We start from the raw sequence: 23,316 nt of genomic DNA, 5'->3' as shown, positions 1-23,316 counted from the left end.
TGGACCTAGTAAAATTGTATATGAGAATAACACCAACACCATCAGGTTTAACACCATTTGAGATACTTTATGGACGACCATATCATCTACCAATTTTTGACATGGATACTAAAACAGCAGATGAGGAACAAACATCAGATGAGGAACAAACATACGGCCTTCCAGTAGTCCAGCCAGGAGACTGGGTGTTCATCAGAGTGATTAAGAGGAAGAACTGGTCCAGTCCTCGTTGGGAAGGTCCATACCAAGTGCTGTTAACAACACCAACTGCAGTAAAGATAGCGGAGAGATCAATGTGGATACATCTAAGTCACTGTAAGATACAGCGTGTGTTGGCTGCCTCCACAGTGTAAGGGGAAGTCTGGCTACAAAGGGAGTCTATTTAATTAGCAATAGATTGTCTCAACGCCAGTGAAGCAGGGAGATCCTTGCACTATTAGGTGAGGTTGGTTAACAACACTGTATCCTAGCAATCATGACTGAACTACAGCAGACCCCGGAGTGGCGTGCTCAGTGCTGCCGCTGCCGGACTGTTGGTAGGGCAGCCGGTTGCGTTGTGATCTTAGTGTGTTTCGTGCTCCTCGGATTCCTGGCCTGGTGGTTGACCCAAGAATTGCAGCTCACTGTGGACCGAGCCAGAGAACAACGCAAGCAACGTCAGAAGAGGTTTATTCATAATGTGAATGAGACAGATGGACACCCTCATATATACCATACTAATATGTGGTACAGATATGTTCATTTATTGGCTATGGAATTACATGTTACTAATTGTTATGTTTGTTCGCAAATGCCTATATCCTCAACACACCCAGCTCTGACGGCTAAACCGTACCCTGCTAGGGTGACAGAATGTCTTATCATACGGATGCATAATCAAACTGTATTTCGGGGGCAACAGTTCTCAGCAAATCTGACAAGACGTAACACCACTTGCCTCAGTGCAACCACTTATATGATAGGGATTTCAACAGAAGACGTACAAGCGTGCCCAAGTGTTGCTCCATTGACTAGACTGAAGGGAAATGCAAAAATATCATCACATGTTAAATTGTCATCACAACGGCCATTCCCGATTTGCTTTTACGGGACAGGGAATAAAACTGTAGGTAAAATTAAGAAACGTCTGTGTACCCAAACGTATGTTTTATCAAATAATTTAAGCCTAACCAAAACATATTATGAGAATGATACTTATTTTCATCGCATGGGGAACGGATGAATCATGTGCTTATGTTAGTAAGTTTTTGCTACCACCTGTAAATGGTACTCCGGTGTATGATGACATCTATTGGCTTTGTGGTTCCAGACTGTACATGAGTCTCCCACCAAATTGGGGTGGTGTGTGTGCACCTACCCAGGTGACTGACCATACATATGTGGTAGTGCCAAGGACCTCCACAGAGAAGAATGGCAGCACCAGACGGAGGAGATCGATATACCCAGATGCGTTGCCACATGATCACAGGTGGGGCTCGGATGTACCAAAGGACCAAAAATTGTGGTCTGTAGGAGATAAAATAGCACATTCACTGTTCCCCTGGATAGGAGTGGGAAAAAATTCATTAATGATTGAAACTCTGAATTATCGATTGGGTCTGTTCATGAATGTAACTGAGAAAATAGTAGCAGCTCAAAACACTGAAATAGATGCTTTACGTACCATGGTGATGCAAAATCGCATGGTTTTAGACTTGCTTACTGGTTCACAGGGAGGAGTTTGTGTTCTGCTGAACACAACATGCTGTACTTTCATCCCAGACTCCATTCATTCAGTGGATGTGCAGGACGCATTGGAAGAGCTGAATAAACTTCGTGATGCAATGCATAAAGACACCCTAGCCATGAACCGGTGGAATCCCTGGTCCTGGTTGACTTCAGGACCATGGTGGCAGTTACTATTGAAAATGGTGACACCAGTTATTATAGTCCTAATTCTGATTGGACTTTGCATGTGTTGTGATCCCTTGTATCAAACAATGGTTGGCAAAATGGTGTCAAATACATTTGTACAGTGTAATCTGGCTTTCCAACAAACTATGCCAAAATATCAAGCATTGAAACAGTCAGACCTTAGTGGAGAAAACTATAATGACTGTGTTGAGAATTATGATATTGAAAAGCTCACAACTCCAGTTTAAGCTTGAACTGTTGACGTGATGAGTTAACACACTCTTAGCCTATGAAGCTTTAGCTGAAAATGTAATAAGACAAGTGGTTAAAGTGGACAAATTTTCTATTGAAGTGTGTTTTGGACATGACAAACTTATGTAAATAAACAATAAACAGGGAGGATTATGTCAAGGATTTTATATAGTTCATGCTCTTATTATCATTTATTTTCTTTAGTTTATGCTTATATTATTATTATTTTCTTATAGTTTATGCTTATTATTATTATTTATTTTCTTATAGTTTATGCTTATTATTTTTCCTCTTTGTGAGAAGAGGAGGTTTTAGAAAGAAAGACTTGTTGTCTGCATTCTTCATGATTGAGAATGAACTATTTTTCATTTTACATAAGTGCCTTATCCTGCTGTGGGAGCCGCAAGGCTCATGTCGCAGGAATGGAAGGGTCCAGCAGTCACCTTGTCCCGATATCTCCCTCTTGCAGACATGACTCATGTGTAACCTCTCCCGACTGTCCTTGTTTGTTTTTTCTCATGTTGATGAACTAAATAAAAGGCTGCGCCAGAGGAGGAGATTTTAGGAGAGCTTTGTAGCTGAGCACTTACAAGCTGCTTCATTGTTCTCCTCCTCTGCGCAGAGCAAAAAATATATATATTTGTCTCTCTCTGACTGGTTTCTTTTCAGTGTTTGTGCCTCTCATTTCTTTAAAAACAGGGTGCAAACCCAACACTTAAGACACATTTGTTTTCTCAGTCCTATGGTTAGCATATTGTGTTAGCATCCTTTGTAATTCTTTGTAATTTTTATTCTTTTATTGTACTTTTTTGATCTTTTAATGGAGCTTTTAATCTTTTAATTCTTTTTAAATTGTTTTTGAATTGTTTTGTGTAAAGTGCCTTGGGGTGACACTGTTGTGAGTTGGTGCTTTATAAATTGAATAAATCGAATTGAAATTGAAATTGAAAATTGAAGAAATTAAAATATGCCATTATGATCTCTTGGAAAAATAAGACCTTTTTTCTCAACTACAGCTTATTTTCCATACGGAGCCTCATGTTTTCGCCTTTTTCTCCATTTACTTGTGATCTTTCCCATGATTCAATCAAAAGTCCGCCACCTCTCTCACCCACTTACTCTGTGTTGCAAGAAAAAGTTCTGGTTTATTACTGAGTCAAAAACCCTCAGTTCATTGCTTTGTGCAGCAACAGAAAACCCATTGTCTCAGCATTTAGTCACTGATGGTCTACCTATGTCGAGAAGTTTTTTGTAACCCATAAATTACCACTTTGTATGTTTGTGTGAATCAAAGCCAATGGCATTACTCTCAGTTGCATCCTTATCACTTTATCAGACCTGTCCACTTTATTTTATGATGATAGAGGACACAGCTCTGCCAAATCTCAACTAGGCACTCAACTAAAAGCAGCTGGTATTTTCAGACCCTGCTATGCTATGATGAGTGTGTTTGAAAAGTATGTTGTGTGTTTGCATGTGTGAACCTTGTTGCAGGTGCTCTATGACTACAAGCATGTGTTAGTTTGAATTATTTGCTTGAAAAGCTTCCACACCCTCCTCCTCATCCATGCGCTGCCTGGCCGTATCTGTCTGTTCACCTTGTTATGCTCACATCTGCACTTTTCTGACCTGTGTACTGCTGCAAGAAGCTGCTTTTTTCCAAATATTTTTTGTAAACCTACAGGTGGAATTGTTTTTTACTGGTCATGATCTGTACAGCACGAAAAACTGTGCCTTGTTTTGCATGGTGAACGCAGCAGGGGTCCTTGTTAGTAAGGGTAACATTTTTCCATTTGTCACTTATGATTATGGGCCATAATGTCTGTGGTGCACCATTTCAGGTGCATTATCCTATGCACATACGTAGAGAGCAAGTCCATTTTGGGTGTGACCAACTCATTTTTCATATTTACAAAAAATCAAAAACTGAGTGCAAACTAGGGCACAGGGTTCAAAGGGCTTGTGTTGCGTCGCCTAATTAGTCATGGCTGTACAGTAACCTATTCAACCACCGTGTTACCTGTCATTCCCTTTAACTGGAGCATTGCTACTGAGATGCCAAACTCAGAAGTGAGAGGTTTTCTGGGCAGGAATCAGAAGCATGAAGGGTGGAAGTTGCTTTGAGAACAATTCAGATTGATGAGCACATTAATTTTATCCAGTCGGTTTTCCACCTGCTGTCTCTGGTTGAAAAATCTTCTTTGATGCTTTCAGAATGTTAGAATTGGGTGAAAGACCTCCCCCCTGAATGGGATATCAGTCCAACACAGGTTACTTCCCCAGCCAAGGCCAGTCCCCGTTTACAAGTGGGTGACTGACACACTATAGATGATAGGTCTTATTTAAGGACACAGATAAATAGCACGACCAGAACTCAAACCTAGGGCTATATATTGGTAGCCTATATCCTTTTCCTGCTTTTGATAACATACTTAATGCCTTTGGAGAGGTGATGGTGTCCTTGCGTCCGGAGGATCCACAATTCTGTCTTCTTCATCATACAAGGAAAATGACTCAGATCCTTTGAGCAAAGTCCTTAATCTCCTTGTTACTCCCAGAATATAGTTGAAAGTCTTCCATTTCCCATTTTTATGCTTGGTCAGTGTCATATTGTTATGGTTAGACACCACTAAGTTGGGTTGGACCCCATGATGCAGGTAACCAAGACACAAGAGGTAAGTGCAAAACCAGAAGTATTTAATGTTCCATAAATGGCTGTGATACAACAGCGATCTCCAAAATTTCCCAAAAACTGTTTAAGCCTGTTGGAGCTCAGTCTGGCTTTTAATTTTAAAGCCAAACGCGCTGGTAAACAAATTCCCACATTTGAGATAAAACAATGACAGTTATTAAAGCAAGTTAACTTTGGAATGAAAAGTATTTAATGTATACTTTACCTGCATGTCTCACTGGGAAAGGCTGCGCTGACTGCATGAATTTCTTGCGGCTATTTTAAAAACGTAAAACTTCTGATCTAGTGCTGTGGTTTAAAATGTGCAAAACAGTGTCCAAAGGCACAGGCATCTAATCCAGTTATTACTCTCAAAAACACTTACAACTAACTCCAGACCAAGTCAGTGACATGTAAACAAAACAGAGCAAAGTGTGATTAATCCAACCCAGTCTCACGGCATGTCGCGGTTCAGCAGCACGAAATTTACATTAATCTATTGGTTCGTCATATTGTCACGAAAAGTGCAAAATTTTTATAGTTAGGGTTAGGGGAAGGAGTAGGGTTAGGTTATGGTTAAGCTTAGGGTTGGGGGTAGGAGTAGGGTTAGTAAAATGCGAGACTAGGTTGGATTAATCATGATTTTGCAAATTGAACATGTTATAGGCTCCCCCTCTAGCTGCCATGCTATCATGGTGGGGGGAGTTTGCGTACCCGAATGATCCTAGGAGCTATGTTGTCGGGGGCTTTGTGCTCCCTGTAGGGTCTCCCAAGGCAAACAGGTCCTAGGTGACGGGTCAGACTAAGGGCAGTTCAGAACCTCCATGACCAGTAAAAGATCAAGGACCGAGATGTCGCCCGGTATGGCGGAGCCGGGGTCTCACTCTGGAGCCAGGCCTGGGGTTGGGACTCACGCGCGAGCGCCTGGTGGTCGGGCCTTAGCCCATGGGGCCCGGCTGGGCTCAGCCCGCAAGAGTGACGTGGGCCCGCCCTCCTGTGGGTTCACCACCTGCAGACGGGGCCATGGGGGTCGGGTGCAGAGAGGATTGGGTGGCGGTCGAGGGCGGGTGGCCCGGCAGCCTGGTCCATGCTCACAGCCCCTGGCTGTTGGGACGTGGAATGTCACCTCGCTAGGGGGGAAGGAGCCTGAGCTTGTGCGGGAGGTTGAGAGATACCGACTAGAGATAGTCGGGCTCACCTCCACACACAGCTTGGGCTCTGGTACCCAACTCCTGGAGAGGGGCTGGATGCTTCATTTTTCTGGCGTCACCCACGGGGAGAGGCGGAGAGCTGGGGTCGCATTGCTTATTGCTCCCCATCTCAGTCTCCAAGTGTTGGAGTTCACTCCGGTGAACGAGAGGGTCGCGTCCCTACGCCTTCGGGTCGGGGACAGGTCTCTCACCGTTGTCTCGGCCTACGGGCCGAGCAGCAGTGCAGAGTACCCGACCTTCCTGGAGTCCGTGGGAGGGGTACAAGATAGTGCTTCGACTGGGGACTCCATTGTTCTCCTGGGGGATTTCAACGCCCACGTGGGTGGCGACAGTGAGACCTGGAGGGGGGTGATCCGGAAGCACGGCCTCCCCGATCTGAACCCGAGTGGTGTTCAGTTGTTGGACTTCTGTGCTAGTCACAGTTTGTCCACCACGAACACCATGTTTGAGCACAAGGGTGTCCATAAGTGCACGTGGCACCAGGACACCCTGAGCCGGAGGTGGATGATCGACTTTGTAGTCTATCATCTGACCTTCGGCCACATGTCTCGGACACTCGAGTGAAGAGAGGGGCAGAGCTGTCGACTGATCACCACCTCTGTGATGGCATCCGCACTTAGCATGTACTGTAGATTAAATGAAACCAGTTCAGACAGCAGTAGTTAACAGTAGTTTGCACTCTGTAGCAGTTTTTGTGGAATTATTTCTCTGTCTTCAGCAGGAAAGTGTTGCCCTGTGTAATATTTCTCAGAGAATTCCTTATATTCTTGGTTGCACAGAGGAATCTACATGTTGTGTTATGTAACCACTGTCAACCTGCCCAAAGGGATTACAACCTTTTCACAGAAACAATGCTGCACATGATAATGACGTAGTGTCAGGGATGAAACGATGGGTCTCCATAGCAATAGTCTAGGTCCAGAGTGTTTTTAGAAAAGTATGTGATGATTGCACAGGAAGGTAAATGGATTTCCTGTGGGGCTTCCAGTAACTCTTCGTAGGTCTGGCCATTTTTTTGAGAAGACCATTATTGGAAATGTGTGTGTTTGTGTGGAAGAAGATTGTTTGTGTAAGTGGGGGTTTGTGTGTGTTCAAAGCTTCTCAACATAGCACCATCAAAGCTAATGCATCGTCAAAGTATGTGTGTGATCTCCTGCTTTCCACCCGTATCTGACATCAGTCGATACACTTCCATTAGTGTATGTTTGGACAGACTTGCATTCACTGACTTGCTGTATTATTGCAAACTTTGGGCTTTCTATCCCTTCTGTGTCACAAAAGCACCTTCACTCGAAGGATTAGAGCACAAGTCATCAAATTCCAGTCCAGTGATAGAGTGTAAAGTGTACCACAGGTGTGGGTGGAACAGGTGGTGTGGCTTGGCACAGCTGGCATAGGAGGTGTGTGAATGAACTAGCAAGGAGTGGATGAATGAGTCGTTTTTTAAACTACACTGGATTAGATGATTGATTGCAGATGTGAGAGGCAAGTGTTGTGTGGGCTGCCAAAAGCAGGAAGACACCTCCACCAAACTGCCGAGATATCATCTTCATCTGGAGGTAATATCCTCAGCCTTTTGTAAATCTGTTTATTGTGAGTGTTTGCAGGAGAACCGGTCGTTTTTGAGGAGGCTGTGCAAGACGGCGCTCCTTTTCAGCTGAGACCGCTGCAACGCGCTGAGTGAGAGGTGGAGGTGGCATTCCCTCCAGGATTGTTACTGGGTGTTCACACACCCACCCTTTGACTGTCTTTTGCTTTCTGCCAGCAGTACCAGATCCGACACGCCGGGAAGGTGGCCACCTGGGGACTCCGGGACTTGGCGGCTCCAGTATTCCTCGGGTTCAGGTGGCGGTGGAAATCGTGTGGTTCCGGTTCGTTTCCAGACGGGCGTCTCCTATCGTCGAGCCTGCCCACACGACACCTTTTATTAATTGACTGTTGCACATTCTGATTCTGCTGTGTTTGGTTGTGACATTCACACCAGTAATGTGTTATAATTTGACTCCTTCCATTGTCCGTTCATTTACGCCCCCTGTTGTGGGTCCGTGTCACTACACTTTTCCAACAGGCAAGCCTAAGACTCACAAGACAAACACAGATTAAATCCTCACAAAAAAAGGTTAAATCTTTACAGTAACCTCCCACGGCCACATCCAGGCAACCCATGGGCTTATCAGGATGCCAACGATATAGAGATCAGGCACATCAGCCCTCAGCCACCACCAATATAGGAGTGGGGACACATTGACCCCTCAGCCGCCACCAGAATAGGAAGTAGGTCAAAAACAGTCTGTAACTGATTCACAAATACAATGTATGTGAGCGATTCAAAGGTGGAGTTAGCGTCCATGGCATTGGCACATGCCAGAGCACCACCTTGCAAATAATACAATCACAATTTTTTTTAGATGTGTCATTTGAAAAAGCAAGTGGTCTCTGCTTCAAAAAACCTGGCTGAACTGTGTTTGTGGGGTTCATACTGGGTTGTTTGTTCTGTTGTGCAGATTAATCAATAGAACCTCAGAATGATGATAACCACTTGAACTAAGTCATTTTTGAACAAATGAGCAAAGTCAGAATCCAAAAGTTAGGGATCTGTCCAAAAAGTCCAAAGTGTCCTACAGGCATGGGCAGAATGGGTAGTGAGACTGGATGCGTGAGCAAAGAGTGGGTGAATGAGCCGGCCTTTTAATTGCACTGGAGTATATTATTGATCGCAAGTGTTAGAGCCAGGTCTGCCAAAGGAGAATTCCACGCTAGCCAATCCAGCAGGAAAAAATTGCAAATTTGGCAAGAATCTGTGAAGTAGTTTTGACGTAATCCTTTCCAGCCTATAAAGATAAACTTGAACCAGAATCCGGATCACCTCCAAAACGTAATGGAGTATTCCATGGCCTAATATGTACAGTGGGGTAAAAAAAGTATTTAGTCAGTCCCTGATTGTGCAAGTTCTCCTACTTAGAAAGATGAGAGAGGTCTGTAATTTTCATCATAGGTACACTTCAACTATGAGAGACAAAATGAGAAAAAAATCCAGGAAATCACATTGTAGGATTTTTAAATAATTTATTTGTAAATGATGGTGGACAATAAGTATTTGGTCAATAACAAAAGTTCAACTCAATACTTTGTAACATAATCTTTGTTGGCAATGACAGAGGTCAAACGTTTCCTGTAAGTCTTCACCAGGTTTGCACACACTGTAGCCAGTATTTTGGCCCATTCCTCCATGCAGATCTCCTCTAGAGCAGTGATGTTTTGGGGCTGTCGCTGGGCAACACGGACTTTCAACTCCGTCCACAAATTTTCTATGGGGTTGAGGTCTGGAGACTGGATAGGCCACTCCAGGACCTTTTACTGAGCCACTCCTTCGTTGCCAGAGTGGTGTGTTTGGGATCATTGTCATGTTGGAAGACCCAGTCATGTTGCATCTTCAATGCTCTCAGTGAAGGAAGGAGGTTTTGGCTTAAAATCTCATGATACATGGCCCCGTTCATTCTTCCCTTAACACGGATCAGTCGCCCTGTCCCCTTTGCAGAAAAACAGTCCCAAAGCATGATGTTTCCACCCCCATGCTTCACAGTAGATATGGTGTTGTTGAGATGCAACTCAGCATTTGTTTTCCTCCAAACACAAGAAGTTGAGTTTTTACCAAAAAGTTCCATTTTGGTTTCATCTGACATTATTATTATATTATATTATATTCTCCCAATCCTCTTCTGGATCATCCATATGCTCTCTGGCAAACTTCAGATGGGCCTGGACACGTACTGGCTTAAGCAGGGGGACATGCCTGGCATTGCAGGATTTGAGTCCCTCTCTGCATAGTGTGTAGCCTTTGTTACTTTGGTCCCACCTTTCTGCAGGTCATTTGTCAGGTCCCTCTGTGTAGGTCTGGGATTTTTGCTCACCATTCTCATGATCATTTTGACCCCATGGGATGACATCTTGCATGGAGCCCCAGATCGAGGGAGATTATCAATTGTCTTGTATGTCTTCCATTTTCTTACAATTGCTCCCACAGTTGATTTATTCACACCAACCTGCTTGACTGTTGTAGACTCACTCTTCCCAGCCTGGTGCAGGTCTACAATTGTCTTCCTGGTGTCCTTCAACAGCTCCTTGGTCTTGGCCATGTTTGAGTTTGGAGTTTGACACTTTGAGGCTGTGGATACGTGTCTTTTATACAGATAACAAGTTCAAATAGGTGCCATTAATACAGGTAAAAAGTGGAGGACAGAAGAGCTTCTTAAAGAAGAAGTGAGATCCAGAAATCTTGCTTGTTTGTAGGTGACAAAATACTTATTTTCCACCATAATTTCTTTAAAAATAAATTCTTTAAAAATCCTACAATGTAATTTCCTGGATTTTCTTTTCTCATTTTGTCTCTCATAGTTGAAGTGTACCTATGATGAAAATTTCAGACCTGTCTCATCTTTCTAAGTAGGAGAACTTGCACAATCAGGGACTGACTAAATACTTTTTTACCCCACTGTATCTGTGGTGCAAATTTGGTGAGAATCCATGAAGTAGTTTTGACGTAATCCTTCAAAGCCTATAAAGAGAAACTCGGTACAGAATCAAGATCCGGATCACCTCCAAAATTTAATGGAGTATTCTATGGCCTAATATGTATCTGTGGTGCAAACTTGGTGAGAATCCATGAAGTAGTTTTGACTAATCCTTCAAAGCCTATAAAGAGAAACTCGATCCAGAATCAAAATCCGGATCACCTCCAAAATTGAATCTTACTTGCCCTAATATCTAACTGTTGTAAAAATTTTGCTTAAATGCCTGCAGTAGTTTTAATGTAATCTTGCTAACAGACAGACAGACAAATAAATAAATAAATGCCAATGATTTTATTACGCCCTTGGCAGCCATAATAAAGAACAAATGCAAGTAAAGCAAAGAATACAACAGAGAGACTTTGCTAGAGAATGTGGATATTGACCCCACAACCTACTGGATGTCACGCAAGCATATTAGAATTTGAGCTAATTTCCCACTAGGCACCTTATCTGGCGCTGATACAACTTGACAGAACTTGGATGTCAAATGCTGATGTTGTATGATTTCTTGAAGTGTCAACTGAATAGTGCAGCAGTATAATTCTTTAATTGACCCCGACCTGGCTGCCTATTGAAAATTCAAGTGGCAAATCCATTTTTTTTTTCAAAAGAGTGATGTTGAAGGAGTATTTGTACTGTGTGGTGCTTCTATCTCCATTTGCACGATTGTTTCTGTTATCTGCTGCACTAGAACATTTCTATGGCCAGTGTTCATCAAATATGGCAGATCATAAACTTGTCAAAAACAAAGAGTAAATTCAAGGCAAAATCAAGAATGTAAAGAAGTTATTTTCTTTAAAACATTGACATCACTCCCTTTCAAATGCTTTAAGCACGCTACAGTTTGAGGTAATTCACCAATGTCAGTGTTGCTACAGTTACTTTATTAGCAGCTGCCGAATGTAACTAAAAGGTAACTAGTAATCTAACTTGGTTACTCTTAAGTTTGAGTAAGATCCTAACAGTTGCATTTGATACTGTTGAACACTTTATTCTTCTGTCCCACCTAAAACATCATGTTGGCATTTGTGGCACTGTACTTAGGTGGTTTGAATCCTATTTAACAAACAAGTTTCTCATTCATGACTGGTGACCTGTCCTCCTCTGTTGCCTCGCTGTCATTTGGAGTGCCACAGGGCTCAATCTTGTTCTCGCTATATATGCTGCCATTAGGGTCCATTTTTGCCAGACATAATCTAGCATTTCATTGCTACACACATGATCTGCACATTTATCTGCCCGTGTCTTCAAACAGAGGGGATGCCACCAAATGTCTAACAGACTGCTTTGGTGATGTAAAACTCTGGTTAGTGCAGAATTTTCTCCTTTTAAATGAGGATAAAACTGATTTTATTTTGTTTGGTGACTCAGTAACTTCTGATTTTGGCTTGTTGTCATCTCACTTTAAATTGGTTGTGAGAAATCTTGGAGTAATATTTGATGGCACTTTAAGATTTCATAAACAGATTGACAGTGTGGTTAGAGCAAGTTTTTATTAACTGCGTCTTTTAACCAAAGTGAAACCTTTTTTATATCGCGTAGACCTTGAGAAAACTATTCATGCTTTTATAAGCTCGAGATTAGACTATTGTAATGCACGTTATTTTTGAGTTTCCCAGCGCTGTCTTGGTCGTCTTCAACTGGTGCAAAATGCAGAGGCCCGTTTTTTTTAACAAATACACAGCAATGTCAGCACGTCACACCAGTCCTTTATTCTTTGCATTGGCTTCTTGTTTCTTTTAGAGTTGATTTTAAAATGTTACTGTTTGTTTTGAAAGCGCTAAACAGCCTTGCCCCTTCTTATCTGTTCAAAACTCTGAATGTTCGCAACTCAGACCGAGCCATGAGGTCCACCAATCAGTTGCTAATGGAAGTCCCCAGAACCAACTCTAAGCACTGGGGGGAATCTCTGTTGCTGGGCCCAGACTCTAGAATAAACTGCCCTCTGATATGCATTCTATAACTGATGTTGGTCTTTTTAAGTTGAGATGCAAAACTAAAATATTCAGGCTGGCTTTTAACACTGAGTAGCACGCTGACACTTTATCTTCTATTGTGTTTTCTTGTTTTGTTTTAATGTGTTTTTAATTTTTTATTCTATATTGTTTTTATTTTACTGTAAAGCACTTTGGTCACCTTGAGTGTTGTAAAGGGCTCTATAAATAAACACTGAGTTCTCCTGAGTTGTACGTATTCATACTATATGTGAAGGGGCCCTAAACCCCAACTTTCATCAAATGTGGCAGATAATAATATTGTATAAAAAAAAAAAAAAAAAAAAAAAAGAATGAATGCAAGTAAATTCAAGAACACAAAGAAAAGAGTTATTCGAGGATTGGGACTTCAATCCCATTAGCGCATACGTACAAAGTAAACACTCTACCTTCTTTGTCTTTCGGCTGTTCCCGTTAGGGGTCGCCACATCAGATCAATCGTTTCCATCTCACCCTGTCCTCTGTAACTTCCTCTGTCTCACCAACCACCTGCATGTCCTCCCTCAGCATATCCATAAATGTCCTCTTTGGCCTCCCTCTTCTCCTCCTGCCTGGTGGCTATCCTCAGCATCCTTCTCCCTATATACCCTGGGTCCCTCCTCTGCACATGTCCAAACCATCTCGCCTCTCTGACTTTGTCTCCAAACCGTCCCACCTGAGCTGTCCCTCTGATATGTTCATTTCTAATCTTGTCCATTCTCATCACTCCCAAAGAGAATCTCAACATCTTCAGCTCTGCCACCTCCAGCTCCTCCTCCTGTCTTTTTGTTAGTGCCACTGTCTCTAAACCGTACAACATAGCTGGTCTCATTACTGTCTTGTAAACTTTCCCCTTCACTCTTGCTGATATTCTTCGGTCACAAATCACTCCTGCCACCTTTCTCCACCCACTCCACCCTGCCTGCACTCTCTTCTTCACCTCTCCACCACACTCTCCATTACTGTGAACAGTTGACCCCAAATATTTAAACTCATCTACTTTCACCACTTCTACTCCTTGTAACTGCACTATTCCACAGGGCTCCCTCCCATTCACACACATGTACTCAGTCTTGCTTCTACTGACTTTCATTCCCCTTCTCTCCAAAGCATATCTCCACCTCTCCAGACTAGACTCAACTTGCTCTCTACTCTCACTGCAGATCACAATGTCATCTGCAAACATCATAGTCCATGGGGACTCCTGTCTGATCTCATACGTCAACTTGGCCATCACCACTGCAAACAAGAAAGGACTCAGAGCTGATCCTTGGTGTAATCCCACCTCCACCTTGAATGGGTCTGTCATTCCTACTGCACATCTCACCGCTGTCACACTATTCTTGTACATGTCCTGCACTACGCTAACATACTTCTCTGCCACTCCAGACTTCCTCATACAATACCACAGCTCTTCTCTTGGCACCCTATCATAAGCTTTTTCTAATTCCACAAACACACAATGTAATTCTTTCTGGCCTTCTCTGTACTTCTCCAACAGTATTCTCAGAGCAAACATTGCATCTGTAGTGCTCTTTATCAGCATGAAACCATATTGCTGCTCACAGATCTTCACCTGTTTTCTAAGCCTAGCTTCTACTACTCTTTCCCATAACTTCATGCTGTGGCTGATCAACTTTATGCCTCTGTAGTTACTGCAGCTCTGCACATCATCCTTGTTCTTGAAAATAGGAACCAGCACACTTCGTCTCCACTCCTTGGGCATCCTCTCACTTTCCAAGATTTTATTAAACAATCTGGTTAGAAACTCCACTGCCATCTCTCCTAGACATTCCCATGCCTCCACTGGAATGTCATTTGAACCAACTGCCTTTCCACTCTTCATCATCTTCATAGCAGCCCTCACTTCTACCTTACTAATCTGTTGTACTTCCTGACTTACTCTCAGCACATCATCCAGCCTTTTCTCTCGCTCATTTTCTTTATTCATCAGCTCCTCAAAATATTCCCTCCACCTTCTCAACACACACTCCTCACTTGTCAGCACATTACCATGTGCATCTTTTACCACCCTAACCTGCTGCACATCCTTTCCAGCTCTGTCCCTTTGTCTGGCCAATTGGTACAAGTCCTTTTTTCCTTCCTTACTATTCAACTTATTGTACAGCTCACAATGTGCCTTTTCCTTCACTTTTGCCACTTCTCTTTTTGCCTTACGCCACATCTCCTTGTACTCCTGTCTACTTTCTTCATCTCTCCGACTATCCCAAAACTTTTTCACCAACCTCTTTCTCCTTATGCTTTCCTGGACCTCTTCATTCCACCACCAAGTCTCATTGTCTTCCTTCCACTGTCCAGATGTCATACCCAGTACTGTCCTAGCTGTCTCCCTCACAACATCTGCAGTACTTTTCCAGTTGTCCAAAATTGCTTCCCCTCCAACCAGTGCTTCTCTCACCTGCTCGCAAAATTTCACACAACAGTCTTCCTCCTTGAGCTTCCACCATCTGAGCCTTTTTTGAGCTTTCACTCTCTTCTTCTTTACCTCTGAAGTCATCCTACAAACAACCATCCTATGCTGTCTAACGACACTCTCTCCTGCCACCATCTTACAGTCTATGATTTCTTTTAGCTTGCATCTGCTATAAAGAATGTAGTCCATCTGTGTGCACCTTCCTCCACTCTCATATGTTTGTCAGGTTCTTGGTTTTCTGGGTGGTTGTTGGTGTTCCATCTATCTCTTGCCCTGTCTCTGCTCTCTTTCTGCTTGGGTTTTCACTGTCTGGTTGTTTCTTGCCTTTCTCTCCTGGTTCTTTGGTGGGTGTCTCTCTCTGTCTGGCCACACCCCGGTTCTGGGACTTTCTCCACACACCTGTTCTGAGTTTGCTATTAATCACCTGGGTGCTTTATAAGCCTCACAGTTTGTCTCTGTCCTTCTCCAGATCGTTGTGCCTTGTGGCTTCCTGCCTGTGTACTCGGACCACGCTTACTCACGTGATGTTTCTGATCCTGTTGCTTTGTTTGGACTGCCTTTTTGTGTACCGACCCCAGCTTGTTCACCAAGTAAACTTTTCATCTCCTCTAAACTGTGTTCCAGCGTTGTGCATTTGCGTCCAGCCCATCCTGCCTATTGAGCCTGATAGAACGATCTGGCCAATCATGGACGCAGCAGACGCTGACCCCTTCCAGCGGGCAGTACGCCACCATAGCCAGCAACTAGTGCAACAGGAGGACCAGCTGGCCGCTTTGAACATCTGACTCAGGGAGCTGGCGAAGCGGCAAGACACCTTTATGGACTTGGTGAGCGCTCAGATGGAGAAACTCCTAGTAGCTGTGAAACATCAAGCTAATACTGGTACGACTTCCAGTGTCACTCCAATTCCGGCGTCGTTAGCTGCCCCACCGGTCCCCATATCGGTACCTGAGGTTTGCAACCAACTCTCACGACCTGAACGGTTCTCTGGTGAGTCAGGAGACATCAAGCCATTCATAACCCAATGCGAACTACATTTTGAACTGATGGCGCCAATGTTTCCGACCGAGCGGTCGAAGATAGCATTCGTCATCACTCACCTGACCAGTCGGGCGGCAGCGTGGGCCACGGCTGAATGGAGCCGAGATTCATCATCTTGTTCCTCCCTGGCTGCATTCACCACATCTCTTCAGCAGGTTTTTCAGCACTCTTCCCCCGGGTCGAGAAGCGGCACGTGAACTGATGAGGCTGAGGCAAGGCAATCGCTGTGCGGCCGACTACGCTATCGACTTCCGCATTTTGGCTGCGAAGAGTGATTGGAATCCCGCAGCACTCCAAGACGTATTTTTCCGGGGATTGAACAAAAGAATCCAAAGTCAGCTGATCGCAGTGGATTTGCCTGAAGATCTGGATGATCTCATAGCCCTGGTCATCCGCATGGACCGTTGCCTGTCGGACCATCCATGCCATGAATGTCCTGCTCCCGTTCATTCCTTTGTCCAGCCGCCCACTTCCGGTCATCCGAGCGTCCTCCCCTCCACTTCCGCCGAGGAGCCCATGCAGGTGGGGTGGGCCTGCCTCACTGACCAAGAGAAGGAGCGCCGCCGTGTGGACGGACTCTGCATCTATTGTGGACAGCCTGGTTATATACTTCTTCATTGTCCGGTCAGGGGTGCCCCAGTGCGGCCAAAAACGGTAGTGCGGGTGAGTCAAAGTTCTATTACTCCCTCTTCACAGAATGTGATTAACGCTGAGCTAAAGTCTGATTCTTCAACTCAAGTCTGCCCAGTGTTTATTGATTCTGGTGCTGATTCTAATTTGATGTTGTCATCTCTTGCCAGGTCCCTCCATCTTAAGTTGTATCGGCTGCCACGTCCTCTGGTGGTGCATGCAGTGGAAGGTAGCCCATTAGGTCAAATCAGGTTCCAAACTCAGTTGGTATGACCATTCCTAAGAACTAGTTTGAAAACATCAGTTTCCACATTTTCGACAAAATGACTCACCCGGTAATTCTGGGGCACCCCTGGTTACAACACCACAAGCCCCGTTTGGACTGGTCTCACGGGAAGATTGAGTCCTGGGGTCCTGCTTGTAATAATGCCTGCCTAAGTAAGCCAGTCTGTACCTCTGGTGTAGATAGTTCGGATCTACAGGGAGTTCCTGTATGTTACCATGATCTTGCCGACGTGTTCTGTAAAGTTAAAGCCAAGTCACTCCCACCACACCGCGAGTACGATTGTGCCATAGATCTGCTTCCAGGGGCCACCCCTCCAAGGGGGAAATTATTTTCTCTATCTGCGCTTGAGCGTGAAGCCATGAATACATATATCCAAGAATCACTCACAGCTGGTCTAATTCGTCCCTCCTCCTCGCCATCCGGGGCGGGATTTTTCTTCGTAGAGAAGAAAGATAAATCACTCCATCCCTGTATTGATTATCGAGGCCTGAACGATGTCACGATAAAGAACCGATATCCTTTGCCACTTATTTCATCCGCTTTTGAGCTGCTGGACGGAGCCATGATATTCACCAAATTGGACTTACGGAACGCCTATCATCTGGTTCGCATTCACGCTGGTGATGAATGGAAAACTGCTTTCAACACACCCACCGGTCATTACGAATATCTGGTGATGCTGTTTGGTCTCACTAATGCTCCAGCTGTTTTCCAAAATCTAGTAATCAACGTGTTGCGAGAATTCCTTAACAAATGCACTTTCGTTTACCTTGACAATATACTGATCTACTCCCCCGATCTGAAGACCCACATTCAACAAGTACGTTCCATCCTCCTAACCCTTTTACGCAATAATCTATATGTTAAAGCAGAAAAATGTGAATTCCACTGCTCCACGGTGTCTTTTTTAGGTTTTGTGATTTCTGAGGGACAGATCTAGATGGATCCAACTAAAGTGGCCACAGTTCGTGAGTGGCCGGTTCCTAAATGTCACAAGGATGTTCAATGGTTCCTTGGTTTTGCTAACGTCTATCGCAAATTCATCCGCAATTTCAGTACGATTGCAGCTCCGCTTCACCATGTCACATCCACATGTGTACTACAAAAACAAAAGACTGTGTACATCCTTAGTGCAGTGAAAAAAAAATCACGGCAGAAATTAGTCCAGCTTTTCATTCTAACTTCCTGCTAACTCCAGACAGCGCAGTGGATTTGTTTTGTGTGTGCGTGTGCGCATGTGTGCACATGCGTGTGTGTGTAGGTAGGTGTGTGTGGCCGCCAGTTTGCTTCGTTGGTTTGTATGGAGCGTGTGGGCCAATGAGCGATCCAGTATCATATTCAGATCAGTGCCTCCGCTGCAGCCTGCAGCTGCAAAGCCACAGAGCCCAAAGCACTGAGCGGAGGGATATGTACAATCCTCCGTGGTCAAACACGCACATGCGATGCTTCCACACTGCTCCCGCATTGAATGGCAAACCTCTTTTGGACTCGCTTAGCCTACTTACCTCGTTTGCTGCGCTGTGACTTTTTCATCTCCAGACTTTGAGAAGCCCTGGCCTTTGCAAGTTATTTTATTTTGAGGTGTGATAGCAATTTTAATGGCAAAATAAATAAATGAAGAATCACTTTTTTGTCTCTCCCACAGTTTTTTTTTCAAAACTGTATTTCAAAAAATACATCAACAGTAAAGGAACAAAGGACAATGCCACCGTACCATTCACCGTATTATCATTATAAATAGAGATAGAAAAAAAATAAAATTAATTGTACAATAACACAAGTAAAGGGTTTCTTTAACATTAATTCTCTTAAAAAAAAAATCCTTATAGAGCATGACAGTTTTATGACATTTGGGAGTGTCTATAAGCTTAATACTGTTTATGGATTGTTCAAATTCAGCCAGATGTCCATGTAAATTGGACTTCTGTAAAATTCTGTGTAAATTGAATATGGAATTTACCAAACAATATTAAAAGGTTGATAATGTATTCAATGATCTCTCCCAGAATGTTTTTTTCCCCCTACATCTGTTGTGACATCATAATATGCAAATAATAGGCAGATTAGTTGATGATGTCATTTAGCAACTTCTGATGACTTTTAGGACAGCCAGTAGCTACTTTTCTTACTGAGGAGTTGGCAACTCTGGCTTTTTGATAACACCAACAAAGTTCCCGGTATTTGTACAATGTTTCAGTAAGTACATAAGCTGAACAAAATATTCTATTTTCCCACAGTTTGTACAATGTTTCAGTAAGTACATAAGCTGAACAAAATATTATATTTTCCCACAGTTTGTACAATGTTTCATTAAGTACATAACCTGAATAAAATCTTATATTTGCTGTGAGTTCAAGTTTAAATAAACTGTTCAGGAGGTGGGATACTGATTTGCTGTTTCAGATACTCTAAATGTTCTGTTTAATTTCATCTGAGTCTCTTCCATTAATCTGTTTAATAGGAATCATTTTATTTTCATGTAATTAGAGTTTTAAAACAATCTGAAATACTATATTCAAATCCCACCTTCAAACACAGCCTCATACATACATCCATGACAAATCTACTTAAGCTCCCAATTTTCTATAGGAATACAAACTTCCTATGGGCACTGCTCTAATAAAAGGTAAATAATTAGAATAAAGCTTTGGTTTAAATATAACAGGTCACACTGCTATAAAAAGTATGATCTGACATAAAGTGAGCTGAAAATACCCAAAGAAGGGGGCTTAGACAGATCTGGTCTTGTCTGTGTATAGCCTGTGCACACAGTTGCTGGGCTGGACTTTTCAGTGAATTCTGTGTGTAATCTTGAATTGTTGCCACATAACAGAGCCCCAGGTGTGTGACCTTGGGAAAATTTTTTCCCACCAACTGTGTACTCCCACAACAGTATAAAAGACAGGCACACCTTATCATAAATTGGAGAGATTCAGAACATCCAGTGTTTTCTTTGTTGTGTGAACTTTGCTCCCCTTGTTGTCAACAATAACTAACTATGATACATTAACTGTATCATAGTGAGCCTTAGAACTTTTCAGCCTACCCTCGTATATGACTCCAGTGATGTTTCTTTTTTGGACAACCAAATACCTTTAATCTGAAATTACATCTGAGGATTTCGGCCCTTAAGTCTCTTAAGGACTTAAGGACCCACTATCCCACTATCTCTTTTGAGATAGTGGGATTGATGCAAGATTGATGCAAGACCATCACCACTGCTGTTGATGGTCACACTGTTTCATCAGAAGACACAAACTGACATAGCTTGGATGAACTCTGCTGACAGGGTATACTTTCTTTCAGTAGAAAGTAATCATTTCCAAGGGCAACTTTCAGCAAATATGGGAGATCACATCATCAAAAATAAAGAACAAAAGCAAGTAAATCAAAGAACACAACAGAAAGATTTTGCTGGAGGATGTGGTCCTCAGACCCTTTAGCTCCACTCAACCCATTGCATGCACTCAACCGTTTCAGCTAGCTCTCCAATGTTCCAGTGCTTTTGCACTGTTCCATCATATGATACAAATTGACATAGCTTGGATGTAATATGCTGCTTGGGTATGAATTCTTTCAGCATCAACTGAGTATTTTCATAGTGAGCTTTCATCAAATCAAGAACATTTACACTACTCCTTCTTAAATAGTAAGCAAGCGTGCTACAATTTTTGGGGTATTCGCCAATGATTATGAGTGGTTTCACTGTTCCCTCAGCAGGTTCCACTTGACATAGCTGGGATGAACTCTGCTGATAGGGTATGATTTCTCAATACTGGACATAAAGATTTTCAGGATCAACTTTTGTCAAATGTCATAATCATAATATCATCAAAAACAAAGAATGACTACAAACAAATCCAAGACTGTGAAAACGAGGATTATTAGAGAATGTGGGTATCAGTCCCTCTACCGCATAAATGCTAAGCAAGCACTGTGCCATTTCAGCGAATTCTCTCCACTGGTTACTTACTGTCACATTTGTCGTGATCTGGACTTTTTGCCATGTGTTTCTGTTTTGCCATGTGTTTTTTGTTTTACCATGTTTACTTTAGGTCAGGGGTGGCCAAGTTCGTCCTCAAGAGCCACCTTCCTGACACTCTTAGTTGTCTCCCTGCTCCAACACACCTGAATCCAATGAAAGACTCGTTAGCAGACTTTTAGTGAGCCTTTCATTGGATTCAGGTGGGTTGGAGCAGGGAGACAACTAAGAGTGTCAGGAAGGTGGCTCTCGAGGACTGAACTTGGCCACCCCTGCTTTAGGTTCTAGTTTTGTTAGGCTTAGTTTAGGTTTCTGTGTTTTTTTATGTGTGATTTCTCTTGATGGGTTTTTCTGCTTGGGTCTGTCTGTCTATCTGTCTCTCTCTCTCTCTCTCTCTCTCTCTCTCTCTCTCTCTCTCTCTCTCTCTCTCTCTCGCTCTCTCTTGTCGTCTCTCTTGGGGCTTGGTGGTGGGTGTTACATTCTGTGTGGCCCACACCCTGTTCTGGAACTTTCCACTCACCTATTTCTAATCTGTAGCTTATCACCTGGGTGTATTTAAGCTCCACTGGTTGCACTTGTTCCCCGCCAGATCTTTGCGCCTTGTGGCTTTGCTTCCAGCTCTGTGCTCTATGTTTCCAAGTCAGGCTACCACGTTGGGTTTTGATCACCTGCCTGTTTATACTGACCACACCTTACACCTGATGTTTTGGATCTGTTTGTTCATTTTTGACTGCCTTGCTGTGTACCAGACCCCACTCAATCCTTCAGTAAACATTTTTACTAACCAGAGCTACTGTGTTGATTCCTGCAATTGTGTCCAGACATTTCCGTCCATCCAGCCTGATAACATTGTTCAGTCCAATGATTGAAATTGACAGAGCTTAGATGTAACACACTCATATTGTATGAATTCTTGCAGCATCAACTGACCATTTTCATGGCCAACTTTCATCAAATGTGACAGATCATAATCCTATCAAAACAATAGAAGGAATGCAAGTAAAACCAAGAATGAAAAAAATTATACTTTGGATCAACTTAAAAAAATTGATGTAATTTGTTACACATATATATATATATATATATATTTAGCTTTTCACAATGTACTGTATATTTATAATTTGGTAAAGTGATTCCAGGAGATTTAAACTGGAAACCACAATTTTCCATTACACCAATCTACAATAAATAAGTACTTTGAATGAAGTGCACTGATGTTTCACTTTTTTCAGTAAAGACTGTAAAAATGCTATTTTCTCAAAAAGGAAGGCATCAAATCCACTACCTCTTTCACATGAGCAAAAATGTACAAAAAACACAAGTGCATGCATTGGTCCCTGGATAAGAATAAACATGCATATTTTGCATGAACTCTTCCAATATAGGGTATGATTTCTTACAACTGAAGTTAAACATTTCCCAAGCCACCTTTCACGAAATGTAGCAGATCATCAAAGCTTCAAAAAAAAAAAAAAAAGATTGAACGCAAGTAGATCCAAGATTGCAAAGAAGACATTTGTTGGAGAATCCAGGCATTGATCCCACTATGAATCATTCCCAAGGACAGCATTTAGAAAATGCTATTTTCTTGAGGAAGTTGGCATTGAATCCAAATTTCTTCCAAATCCACAATATGCACAAATGCTTGGATACTGCAAACATACATATCTTGTATGAACTCTGCTGATCGGGTGTGGTTTCTCATATTTGAAACTAAGCTTTTACAAGAGATTAGTTGGAGAATGTGGGAATGTGTGCACTACCTTTTGCACACTAAGCAACCAGTTTACCATTTGAGTTGCATTCCCACCAGTTTCCACTTTTTGTGCTGTTCCATTAGATGATACAAATTAACATAGCTTAACTATAATATTAGTTTAGGTTAGTTTAGGGTATGATTTCTGGTAGGGTTGGAACAACTGATAAAAATCACTATTCGACTAGTTGGTGACTAAATTTATCACTGAATGAATTAAGCCTATTTCGAATCTTCATGGTGAAACTCAAATGTGACATTTACGAGGGTAGGCTGAAAAGTTCTAAGGCTCACTATAATGCAGTTAATGCATTATTCCTTCATGGGGAGCCTTAGAACTTTTCAGCCTACCCTCGTATTTTAACAAATATAACCACAAAATCACAAATACAAAAACAGTATTATAAAAACAGCATTAGAATGAAGACAATACCTGAATTCATTCACTAGGCATAGACGACCCATTTGAGCTGACTAATTCACCTGCCAAGGTTCACATACTTTCTTCACTGAGTGAAGGGAGTGGTGGCAGCTCCAGTAGGTCTATTCTATTAAGGGTTAAATGAACTGAATAAATGGCTTTTGACTAGTTGACAAATAAAAAATAAATAAATCG

General features: G+C 42.6%; 1 long non-coding RNA gene across 1 annotated transcript; it reads right to left on the bottom strand.

Annotated features, from left to right (window-relative positions):
* Positions 1 to 4,121: 4,121 nt before the first annotated feature.
* LOC117513260 lies at positions 4,122 to 22,962 on the bottom strand. Its single transcript, XR_004561518.1, has 3 exons — positions 22,878 to 22,962; positions 17,555 to 17,556; positions 4,122 to 4,133 (listed from the first exon to the last, which is right to left on the bottom strand). It is a non-coding gene; the product is annotated as an uncharacterized LOC117513260 (long non-coding RNA).
* Between the last annotated feature and the right edge of the window lie 354 nt (positions 22,963 to 23,316).

This window comes from Thalassophryne amazonica, chromosome 7, assembly GCF_902500255.1.
Source record: "Thalassophryne amazonica chromosome 7, fThaAma1.1, whole genome shotgun sequence".
Lineage (NCBI taxonomy): Eukaryota > Metazoa > Chordata > Actinopteri > Batrachoidiformes > Batrachoididae > Thalassophryne > Thalassophryne amazonica.
Note: the sequence above shows the minus strand (reverse complement) of the source record. Positions and strands in the feature narration are given on the sequence as shown.